This window comes from Tuber melanosporum (assembly GCF_000151645.1).
Source record: "Tuber melanosporum whole genome shotgun sequence assembly, scaffold_204, strain Mel28".
Lineage (NCBI taxonomy): Eukaryota > Fungi > Ascomycota > Pezizomycetes > Pezizales > Tuberaceae > Tuber > Tuber melanosporum.
Genome location: NW_003298869.1, coordinates 56,701 through 69,559, shown reverse-complemented (window position 1 = coordinate 69,559; position 12,859 = coordinate 56,701).

Below are 12,859 nucleotides of genomic sequence, written 5' to 3'. Positions count from 1 at the left end.
CCGGTACTGTATGATCCTCGAGTCTTCCAAAGCCTCCAGAACATGGGTTACACATTGGTGGCACAAGTTACGACAGTCCCCGCAAAATCCAGGGCGGTGAAGGCAGCAGCAACTAATACTCGTACTTGTAAAAGTACGAGTACCAATGCAAGTACAAGGATTCCGTAAGCGAATCGCTCAAATGGAAGAAGAGAAAACGTGGTAGGACGTTGCAGTTGCCTCTCCTGGTAAGGCGTTCATGCAATCCCACCCCTTCCCCCTATGGGCTAGTAAGACATTCATTTTCCGGACCTTCCCGAATCGGAATAAAGTAACTGTGGCCCAGCAACTTGGCCGCAGAGAGAAGAGCCCATGGGAGAAATAATTCGTTCTCATATGTGGCTGAGGTTGCGGTGTTCTCCCCTACCGTGGACGAGAAGGGGAATTCCAACGTCTTTCGTACATTTCTCTTCCTATTTGAGTTGCCTTCTGTTATGAGTAACTTGTACTTGCACCACACCCGAGAACTGGGAATCCAACAACACCACCCCCTCTTACTTATTATCTGACCCGGTACTGTAACTTGGGTTGTATCACACACGTATGATACGAGTACGACGAGTACGGTGTTCTCTCCATCCCCTTTGCTTACTCTGAGGTGAAATGATAAGGCGATAATGCCCTAATAATAATATTATTATTATGATAATATTATATAATTAGCCAATTTAGGTTAGCAATGCTTTCCGGTATCATATCATGTCATATCATACCCTACCGGTATTACTGTAAGGAGGCATCAAATACTTGATCGTGAACTCGCATCGATGTAGTGACTTCTTATTCGGAACGACGGGATCATAGCCGCACTCGAATTGATCGTTCCTTTTCGTGACTCTGATCGTTTGCCCGGTGTGATCGTTAATTGGGTGAAACACGTTGCTAGGGAGTGAAACATATGGAACATTCCGCATCCGCCACTTCACGTGTCAGGCTGTCCATATTTCGCGTTCCTGAAGGAAGGAATGAAGGGACCCACACCTGCACCTTGGAACCTATCTAACTAATTGAAAGATTTGTTGCTACCGGTATCGTGCTCTTTGGGGGGTATCATATATAGTGATAAGGGAGGAGAGAGTCAACGTCCGTGGTGGAATCTAGCGATTGACATATCATAGAAGTGTGGTTGCTTGGACCAAAAAATAAGCTCAAACGCTGCCAAGTCCAGCAAGGATAGCAAGTACTGTACACGTACGAGTAGTGCAGCCCGACTTATCCCTACGAGTACACCAGAGTGAAATACCAACCGGATTTAACTCTTGAAATTCGCCTATCCCCCGTTATCACAGGTCGCTAATCTTGGTATCAGTCCGAGATAGGTTTAGGGCCTGTTTGGCATGCGGTTGATCGAGCACGGTGCATACGCCCTGCAAAAACATATCTGAAGGGAATTTGGCAAACGCAAAAATAACAGGCAAAGTATTCCATAACATCACTATTTTCCTTCATCCACACAGAATCGGTGGAAGGGTCATCTGCCATCTGACTGCTGACCGCTGACAGAACTTGAATAATTGGACCTCGCGCCAAGATGTCCAAAAGATTCCCTCTCTCGGATAGGGGGGGGTGAAAACTCTTGGGAAAAAAACTTACACCCTAGACCCCAGCTTAAGACAAAAAAAGTAAAAAATGCCACCGCGCCTTACCAGCAAAGGCAACCCCAACGTCCGAGCGCGAGGTTCAATTATTCGAGTTCTCAAAGTTATCGCATGAATTTCCTCCTTGAAGTTTAGCCCGTTTTGAGTATTAGGAAATGTGCTGTTTTTGAAAGTTATTGCAATATCTTATTTCCGGCCCAAGCCGAGTCAAGCCAGTTCCACTCAGGGGGGGCAGGCTGCCCCAGGGTACTCGTACTCGAGTACAGTCGCCGACGGGGCCGTGACGAATACCAGGCCGTGACGAACAGGGGGGGACAGGATAGCTAAGCCAAATTGGAATATAAAGTAGATCCGTGCACATTTGATCTTGGCATATGGTACAAGATAGGATCATGAATTCATGGTATAGTCGTGTCTGAAAAGTCTACGTACCCCTCTAGGCAACACCGCAACCATCAATCACCTCAACACCACCCCCCCCACCATGGCACCACCATATTCTCAAACCCCTAGAGAAGACCAGAAAAGGGAAATCTATGTCCTATATAAACATACTGATATGGGGTATGGTAAAATTTCAAAGGTTATGAACCTCTCCAAGTCAACTGTTTCAACAGTAGTCAAAAATGTGAAATCCAGAGATGGAAACACCCTTGATGCTCCCAGATCTGGCAGACCAACCAAGATTACTGATGCCAAAAGGCAAGTAATTCTTGAAATTATTGATGCTGAGCCTCATTTAGCACTAAGAGATATTACCCACAAAGCCAAAATTGGTCTTAAAAAAGATACTGTTAGCAAGATATCCAAAGAAGCTGGTTTTAAGCTTAGGATACCTAGGAAAAAGCCTTTTTGGAGAAAAGAACAAAAGGAGAAGAGAAAAAGGTTTGCTAGGGTTAGGAGGAACTGGACAAGAGCTTGGAAATGGGTTGTTTTTGTGGATGAGGCTATAATTGAATATGATCCAAATCCAGTGGGAAGGAAGGTCAGACTCAGAGTAGGTAAAGAGTTGGAAGAAAAGAACTTAAAGCCTAGCTTTAAGTCAGGATATACTAATATAGGTATATATGCTGCAATGATGCATGGAGAAAGGACTGAGCTGATTCTTGTAAGGAAGAGGAGTGAGGAGGAAAGGACCAGCAAGAGAGACAGACTTGATCTCAATGTCCATCAATATGCAACTGAAATCCACTAGCCATACCTCATCCCCTTCATAGAAGGGATAAATAGGGCTCCTGAAACTATCTATATGGCTGCTGATAATGCATCATGGTACAATGGAGCAGAAAACAAAAAGGTTACAGGAAGACTGTAGATATCGGAGATCAGCTTAGCCTCGCAACTTATCAGATTTCAACTCAATTGAGAATGCCAGTGCAATTCTCAAAAAAGCTCTCAGAAAGCAATTCTCCAAGGTTAAGAGAAGGCTCCATAGCGCGGCTGAGTTATTTCAGGCAGTAAAGGAAGAGTAGAACCTCATTCCCTACGAGACATTTTGTTAGGCGGAGACAACTTGATAGACTTCAAGATTGTCTAGGCCAATCGAGATTTGTTTTTGTAGACGGAAATTGTCTAGGAAGGCTCGGACTTGCCTCGTTTCGTTTATGACTACTAGGAGTGAAGAAAGTAGGTAAAGTAGGGTAGAATCGTAAAAACAATATTATATCGTTAAGGTCTCTTCTCTGTTGCTTGATGATGTCTAAAGCTTGGGAGGCACTTCGATATTTATATTCCACGTCTGAGTGTTCGCGGACTACATCTATCTATCATACAACTATGTACTTCTTCAATCGTAATTCGCAACGTCGAGTTTTCTTCCAAGGTGCAAACACCTGTCGACCCTGAAAACCATCACACCCTCTTCGGTAATTATGATATTTCTTCTTAGGAAGTGTACTGTCCCCAATAGTAATATACTGATTAGTAGAGTCTTTAGACTTATGCCCTAGTTCTTAAGTCGAACAGAGTTGGCTCCAATTGTCTTCGCCATTGATAAAATGATCAGTTTTATCTACAGCTATATCTGCAAAGGTGGTCATCATTACAACCATCGTAAGTCGTCTGACTCCGATCCTTTATAACTCTATACCCAACTGATAGATTTTCTTTAGATGACTTCCTATTAACTCGCAGGAAGCCACTCCACTAGACTGGTAATTAATCCCTTGGTCAGCAACCCTTGGTTGCTCTCTGGGTAGTAGGTTTCAATAACCATTCTAGTATTGAGAATCACCCCATGGCTACAACATGTTCCGAAACCCAGTTGCAACACTCCGTGAAGTTCATTAGCTTCTTTGGTAGTGTTTTCTGGAGTTCTAGACTCTTCTGGTGTATGTAACTGTATTGGTCTCTAGTAGAGATCCTTTACCATTTGATACCATCTCTTTGTACGAAATCGTCCCGTTACCTACGGCCCATGCCAGGGGTGTCATGTCTTTGAAGCCAAGTAACTGTCTGAGTAGTTGACGGAATTACTCTGTTCCACTTCCCAGGCCTAGCCGAAGGTCCCCCCCCATATATCCTGCAAACAGGATCCGGTCGGACACACAGCGGCGACGTATATGGTATTATTATAACACCTTCAATTCTGTGGTAATATAGTCACAGGACGCAACTGAGATTGATATATATGATGACGCGCTGGCCCTGTATGGGAGCCGGAGGGGGGTGTTGGAGACCAGAGATTCTGATTCCAAGTGGGGTTACCCTACTTAGGGTGGTTCCTAGGTATCGGATTCTGGTATTCCTAACACATTTGATGGGTAGATTCAGAGAATACCTTAGAGAATTCAGGCTGTATTGGATGCATATGGAAGCTATACAAAATAGTAGTATTAGGAAACTGATATTTTCTATTTCTACTTTTATTTATTTTAAAATTGTACTCATATGATTTTTTTGGAGTAGTTGATATTAGTATTTGTGGTAGTAGTACTGTTGCCGTGAGAGGTACGTAGACTTTTCAGACATGACTGTACAGAGCAGGGGAAGTCACACTCTGTTACGAAGGTAATTTTAGAGTACTTGAAAAAGCATGTGTTCCCACCTAAGGTCATGCGCAACAATGATAACCTGGATGCTAAATTGAGAACAGGTAATAAGTGTTAATATTCTTGCTTAAATCAAAACTAGAAAATAGTCAACTTGTAACTGGTATGGGTACTAGATTATGGTTTTGTTTGGTTTTAAGTATCGCTTTGATGCTTGGTTTTGTTTTATATTTTGTTTTAAGTATCGCTCTGATACTAGGTTTGTTTTAAGTATCATTTGATACTTAGTTTTGTTTTGTGATTTGTTTTAAGTATCGTTTAGATACTTGATTTGTGATACCGAAGTGTATTGCTTAATACCTTTGATTAGTTTCATTCATGCTAGACATAAACAAATTTGTGTATTTAAAGACCGCCTGTTTCCATGATGGAAAAGGCAGACTTTGACAGACAGTATTTCTATATACTTAGTTGAATAGTTACCTCTTTGTTTCTCAGTACACCCTTGAAGCATCCTTGAGTTCTCAGCTCTCTAGTAGAGCAGGCCACCCGCCAACTATAGTACCAATTACCAATAACATGATTAGCACCTAGCAAACACGTTACATTTTTTTAACCTCAGCAAGTGGTTAAGAACCTGTCTGTGGATTTAGGCCTAATTAACTTATCAACATCCACCATAGAAAGCTACGGGAGAGAAACAGCACAATCACAGTACATTTGCTTTCGTCTCGAAATCTACATAGAGTTATTGATGACCAGGAGTGCAATGCAGATGTCATAACAAGATCTGACAAGAAAGAAGCAACTCCGACACTCTGCTAAGGAGCTAGAAGAACCTGGATGCATGGAAGCCGCACAACCTCTAGGAGAACTCCCTGCTACCCCAGCAAAGAAGCCTATCCTTAAACTTCTAAACGATCCTGAACCCAGTAGTGAACCAGATATGGCTAGTATAGGAGGAGGGACTTCCGAAGGAGGAAAATCTCAGGTACGGCCTGAAGAAGAGGAGGAACCCAAAATACCAGACCCACCTAAATTCAAGCTGCACCTCACAGTAAAGTTCACAGGAGAGGGAAAAGACCTCAAGCCTGAAGCCTTTGAGCGATGGGCAACTGAACTTACATACTACAGTCTCTGATAAAAGGTAGATGTAGATAATCCTATATCTGGATGAGAGATTGAATCATTCTGTTAAGGAAAGGCAGCCGACGCATATCACTAATGCTATAAGGAATATGGTAGAAATATAAAATTGAGAGGATCTACTGTACTTGAATACCTCAAAAAAAAAGAACTGTTCTAATCCTCTATTACAAATGACCTACTGTAACTGGTACGGTACTTGGTTATTGGTTTTTTTTATGTGTTGTTTTAAGTATTGCCTTGATACTTGGTTTGTTTTAAGTATCGTTTAATACTTGATTTTGTTTTATGTTTTGTTTTAAGTATTACCTTGGTACTTGGTATGTTTTAAGTATCATTTGATACTTGGTTTTGTTTTATGTTTTGTTAGAAGTATCGCTTTGATACTTAATTAGTTTTACAAAAGTGAATTTATTGATACCTTTGATTAAGTTTCGTTCATGCTAGACATGAATAGATTTGTGTATTTAAAGACCGCCTGATTCTACAATAGAAAAGGCAGACTTCGACAGAGAGTATTTCAATATACTTGGTTGAACAGTTACTTCTTTGTTCCTCAGTACACCTTCGAAATCTTCTGTAGTTCTCAGCTCTCACCTCCTCTCTGGAAGAGCTGGCCACCTGCTAACTATCATATCATTTACCGATAACGTGACTAGTACTTTGCGAACGTGATACATTTTTTTAAGCTCAGCAAGTGGTTAAGAACCTGTCTCTGGATTTAGGCCTGGTCAACCTATTGATATCCACCTCAGAACGCTAGCAGAGAGAAGTGGCAGAATCACGGCACATTCGGCTTCGTCTCAAAACCAATATAGAGTTATTGACGACCAAGAGTGGGAAGCAAATCCCACGAAACAACTTTACAAAAAAGAAACAACCCCGGCATTCAACTAAGCAGCCTGGAGAATCTACAAACACAGAATACACACAACCTCCAAGAGAATTCCCTTCAACTCTAGTAAAGAAGCCTTTTTTTGATCCTCCTATTGACCCCGAATCCAGTAGCAAATCAGATATGGCTAGTACAGGAGGAAAGCCTTCAGGAGGAGGAAAATCTCAGGCTCGGCCTGAAGAAGAGGAAGTACCCCCAGCATTTGAACCTCCTAAGTTCAAACTCCACCTCCAAGTAAAGTATATAGGAGAAGGAAAGGACCTTAAACCTGAAGTTTTTATTCGATGGGCAACTGAACTCACACACTACCTTCCCCTACAAGGGAAAGATGTGGAAAACCCTACAACCAGATTATTTATTAGATTATTCTCCGAAGGAAAGGCAATCGGCGCATACTACCAAAGCTATAAGGAATACGGCGGAAATGTAAGATTAAGAGGATCCAGTGTTGGCGATTAGCTGAAAGGCCAATTCCAATCCTCTATCACAAACAACATCCTATACAAGAAATTCAACCAGCTCTATCAAATCAATGGAACGCATGTCAAAAGAATCACCAAGGTAGCTATGGATCTGATGAGGTATAAGGACTGAATGAAGAAAGGAAGAATATTCGGCTACATTCTTAAGCGACGCTTCTATGATGACATACATCCTATCCTCCGGCGAGAGGTAGAACCACTAGAGAAAGATGATGATAATATGGCAGTAATAATCGCAAGAGCAGAACAGAAGGACGCCATCCTCCATGAAACTAAGGTATACAAGATACAGAGATCCTCTAACAGTAATAGGCAACCTTAAGACAAACCCTCCAACAACTCTGAAGAAGATACCCCACAGATTTTCAAGAAGAAAACAAAATCTTTTAAAGAATCAAGATGACAGAAGGGAGAGTGTTTTGAATGCGGGAAGACAGGACACATGGCAAAGAACTGTCCAATGAAGAAAGGAAAAGGAAAAGAGATTAAGCAGGAGGCATCGGCCCACAATAGAGAACGATAGAGATGACACCCAATTCAGTGAATATGAGGAAATCTATATCGGATATATCGATGTGGAGTGCAACAGTGTCCGACCTCCAGCTACATTTAAAATACACACCGCTCTAGAAGGTACTATTCTGATTAATGGCAAGAAGGCTCAAGTCCTATTCAACACTAGCACAATTGGAAGCGACATGATCAGCAATGCCTTTGTCTCTGTCCATGGACTCCTAACCCAAGACCTAAACAAGTCCATAGCAGTTAATATGGCAGTAAAAGGTTCACGATCCACCAGCCATAAAACTTGTAGCGCAACGATCTGACTTGGTTCCGCTGTCCTACCCCCTCAAGAGATACTAATTGGAAACCTAGCCAAATATGATGCCTTAATTGTTATGCTATTCCTGAACCGCCACAAAGCTATCACCAGACGTGGCGAATTAACCATCGATTTCCCTGATCAGAAGGTCAGAGTCTCATGCAAACCAGCAAGCGGAGAGTACCGAGCTGCAGTGTGTGAAGCAACAGCCCAACGCCAACTGGATGAGTACTCTGTTGTTTTTCCTGATCAAATTCCCAAAGAGCTACTGCCAATGAGGGAAGTGAACCACCACATCCGCCTACGAGACCTCTCTAATCTTAAGAACCAACCTACTTGCTCCTTCGCTGACCCATGCAAAAACCTACTAGGTGACTGGATAAACTAACAACAAACAAGAGGAGTCATCTACCAAGTGGAGGCACTAGGTGCTACACCTATGTTTATCCAATCCAAAGCAGATGGCAAAAGAATCTACCCCCTTGTTGACCTCGAGCTACGGAATGAAAACACGGTTATGGACAGTTCCGCTATCCCAAACTAAACCCAAATCCTAAATGCAGTGGGATGGGCCAGATTCCGAAGCAAGATTGACCAAAGTAATGCCTACTTCCAGACAAGTTTAAATCCAGTAAGCAAATGCTATAACAGGTTCAAAACACTCTTCAGAAGTTTCATTAGCCGAGTTACATTATAAGGTGATATAAATGCACCTACCACCTTGATGCGAATCTTGGAAAACCTCTTAAGCGAATACCTCCACCATTTTGTATGGGTTTAGATTGACGATATCCTCATTTTCTCAAACTCCGAAACAGAACATGCATACCATATAGGTTTAGTTTGTACTAGGCTAAGGGAAGCTAAGTTCTATGCCAGCAGAAACAAATCAATCCTGTTTACCAATAAGCTCGATATCCTGGGATATGTGATAGATAATTAAGGAATACATGTGGTTTCCTGAAAAATATCCAGTTAAACAGAATGGACAGCGCCCCGAAATCAAAAGGAACTCATGCGATTCTTAGGACTAATCAACTATATCACCCAGTTCCTACCACACTATGCCACTGTGACAGTGCTGCTCACTGACCTTACCGGCAATGCGGAATTTGTCTAGACCCATACTCATGACTAGGCCTTTACCAATATCAAGGAATTGATTAAGTATGCCAATGTTATACGGCCTATCGACAACAGTAAACCAGACCTGATAAGGCTGATTACTGATGTATCCGATATTGGAGTTGGAACATGGGTTGAGCAAGGAGCCTCTCATGAAACGGTAAGACCGGCGGCATTACACAGCAGGAATCTTACTAATTCATGGATGAACTATAGAAGCACAGACAAGAAAGCCCTTGCAGTGATCGATGCTCTTGCTGTTTTCAACCACATTCTGAAGGGTAATACCTTCACCATTGTTACCAACCACCAACCTCGCACTAACGTTAAAACAGAAAAGGTTCCTGGATGGAGAAGAACACGATGGATAGGTGAAATCAGCAAATACGATGCAAAAATCATCTGTACCCCTGGAAGAACCAACTATTGAGCTGAAACTCTCTCCCGCCTATATATGAGAACCAAGAACTCACAGACCCTCCTCTTGTTTATGACCATATAAGACAAAGCAAAAATAGCCCTAATGACACCTCCTATGAACAAGAACCATGGCTGGCTACCACCAGTACTGCCTCTTCCTCCAATCTATTCTCTTACACCATGTACAGAGCTGCCAGAACAGAACGAGGAAAGGACATTGATGACGAGTGGAAAGATGATTGCATCCTCCACAGCACACCTCCTCAGGAGATTGAACAAAGCAGACTCCACTTGTCCTACTGTTACCTCGTTACCTGCCCTTTTCATCAAACTGAAATTAAATTTGGCAACAGATACCAGCGACCATACTATATGTCTGCTGATGATTCCAAAAAAACCAGTTTCGACATTGTAGAAGCAACAGAAGAGGTGATGGATGAAGTTGATGATGGATCGATCCAACCTCCCTTACTCTTAATCCTGCCCCCAGACGACATGAAGGCCTTGACGAACTCGAACAAGCAGCAGTCTACATGGATGCAATATCTTACCTACACTCTCCGCAGTTATCACTACCATCCTCTCCCTCCATAGTCGATTTACGACCACTGTATGGTGGACCCTTCCAAGTATACAACAATGAAACTATTGTTTCTTTCATCCCTCCCACAATTCTCGAGCATCGTTAACGGCTCTATGAAATCTTCGCAAAAGATGAAGACCCTATCGAACTAACAAGAGGATCTGTCATAGAGGATGAACGGGATATTAGATGAATTACAGAGGAGTTGACCTCCTGTCTATGAAGCCAAATAATAGCTGGATATCACCATAACCTGATGTATTTCAAAGCTATAGATAGTTCTAGACATGGAGATCTCGCCCCCTACAACATATTCAATGGAATGGTCTATACCAGCACCCATTATGGTGAACATTGCCTATACATCCCAAAAGGTCATATATTCAATGGAGTGACTATTAGGGAATATATCATTACCAAAATCTACAATAAAGGACATCATAGTACGGATCGCAACGTCCAATATGCTCAGAATATGTTTACTGGCGTGAAATGTGAAAGGACTTCTGTGATTTGGTTAAATAATATGAACTCTGACAGGCAAATAAGGAACGAACACAACTCCAGGAAGGGAAAGTAGAGACCCTTCAGTTACTTTGCAAAATATTTGAATCCTTTACCATCTATTTTGCAGGACCATTCAACAAGGCTGCCAGATATAACACTATCTTAGTAGCTGTGGATTGGTTTTCTGGATACACATGACTCATACCAATAAAGGCCACCAATTCCTCTAGAAGACACCTGGAATAACCTCTAGCGATACCTGTTTACCCCTCATGGATATCCATTTTCTATTATCATTGATGCTGATCCCCACTTCACTACCAGATTCTGGAAACAAACCTTGACTTCCCTTAGAATCAACTATATAATGGCTGCTCCTGGACATTATGAGACTAATGGCAAAGCAGAACAGAAGATCGGTGAAGTAAAGACCAGAATTAGGAACATGATCAATAATTGACAGACTAACTGAGAACCAGCCCTCACTGAACTTACCGCATATATTAATGCCTGGTATTTAGACATCTTGGGAATGTCTCCATACAAGGCAATCTTCAGCCGCCAATACTCTCTCCTACCTACGACTCTATTTAAAAACTCCTTAGTTCCAGCCTCTGATGACCACCTAAACCGCCATCAAGCAATTAGGAATGATGCCTTTCAAGCTATTAAAGCTGCCCAATTCTGAAGCACTACTACGGCTCCGAAGCGACGATACAAACATGTCCCTATTTCACCATATGATATGCTCATGGTACTTGGAAACATGTTCATTACCAATGTTGGACGCAGCAAGAAACTGCAAACCCGATGGCGAGGACCTTTCAAAGTCATATCCTTTGACGAACATACAGAGAACTACACTGTTCAGATGGATGGACGCATGTACCGTCGCAATACTGCAGTTTTCCACGCCTCTGCAGTCAAGTAATTGCACCCAAATGACGACTCCAGGTTCCCTGGTAGAACTCACTCGCGACCTGCACCTATCATCATTGATAAGAAAGATGAATGGGAAGTTGAAGAAATCCGAGACCACTGCCTTTGGCATGGAAATGATCAGTTCCTAGTCAAATGGAAAGGATATCCGATGAGCGAGAACAGCTGGGAACCACTAGAAGGACTAGAGCACCCTATGGATATAGTGAATGAAAGATGGAAAGACAACATGCCAAACGAATCCCTCCCTCCAACGATCAGTTATATCACAATGTGCTGGATACTAACGATACCTGAGACTGAGCGATGGCAGATGGAACTAGAAGCTCAGGATGGGTTTTGAGCAACATACTATGAGTTAGAATTCGAAAGCAGTGATGAGGAGAATCAGGCTATGGAGCAGGCTCTCGGCAACCTCATCTGATCACCATCCACTATCCGAATACCATAACGATGTCAAACTATGTGGAGCTTAATTTGAGGCTGCGACAACAAATTGTTGGACTGTTGTTGAACCGCGATATTATCCAACTTGAAGACTAATTCGCTATCCTCTGAGTAGACTACTGTCCTGATTGCGATAATGCTTCAGTAGATATACAGTATGAATCTGGTATTTGTGACTACTGTGACTTGCATTTCTTTGAGTCTTGATGTTTTCTTAGGATTTCCTCCTGTCCCTGGTGTGGTACTTACAATAGAGACCTGATAGCGGAAACTGAAGCCTTGAGTTTCTCGGACTCCGCTTTTAATGATTATTAGGTTTTGTTTGTTTAAACAATTGTTTTGTTTTGGGGAATGTAACCGGTACGGGTACTCAGTTATTGGTTTTGTTTCAAGTTTTGTTTTAAGTATTGCCTTGATACTTGGTTTGTTTTAAGTATCGTTTGATACTTGGTTTTGTTTTATGTTTTGTTTTAAGTATCGCCTTGATACTTGGTTTGTTTTAAGTATCGTTTGATACTTAGTTTTGTTTTATATTTTGTTTTAAGTATCACCTTAATACTTGATTTGTTTTAAGTATTGTTTGATATTTGGTTTTGTTTTATGTTTTGTTTTAAGTATCACCTTGATACTTGGTTTGTTTTAAGTATCGTTTGATACTTGATTTTGTTTTATGTTTTGTTTTAAGTATTGCTTTGATGCTAGACATAAACAGATTTGTGTATTTAAAAACCACCTGATTCCACAATGGAAAAGGCAGACTTCAACAGACAGTATTTCAATATACTTGATTGAACGGTTACTTCTTTGTTTCTCAGTATACCTTTGAAATTTCCTTTACTTCTCAGCTCTCACCTCCTCTCTGGAA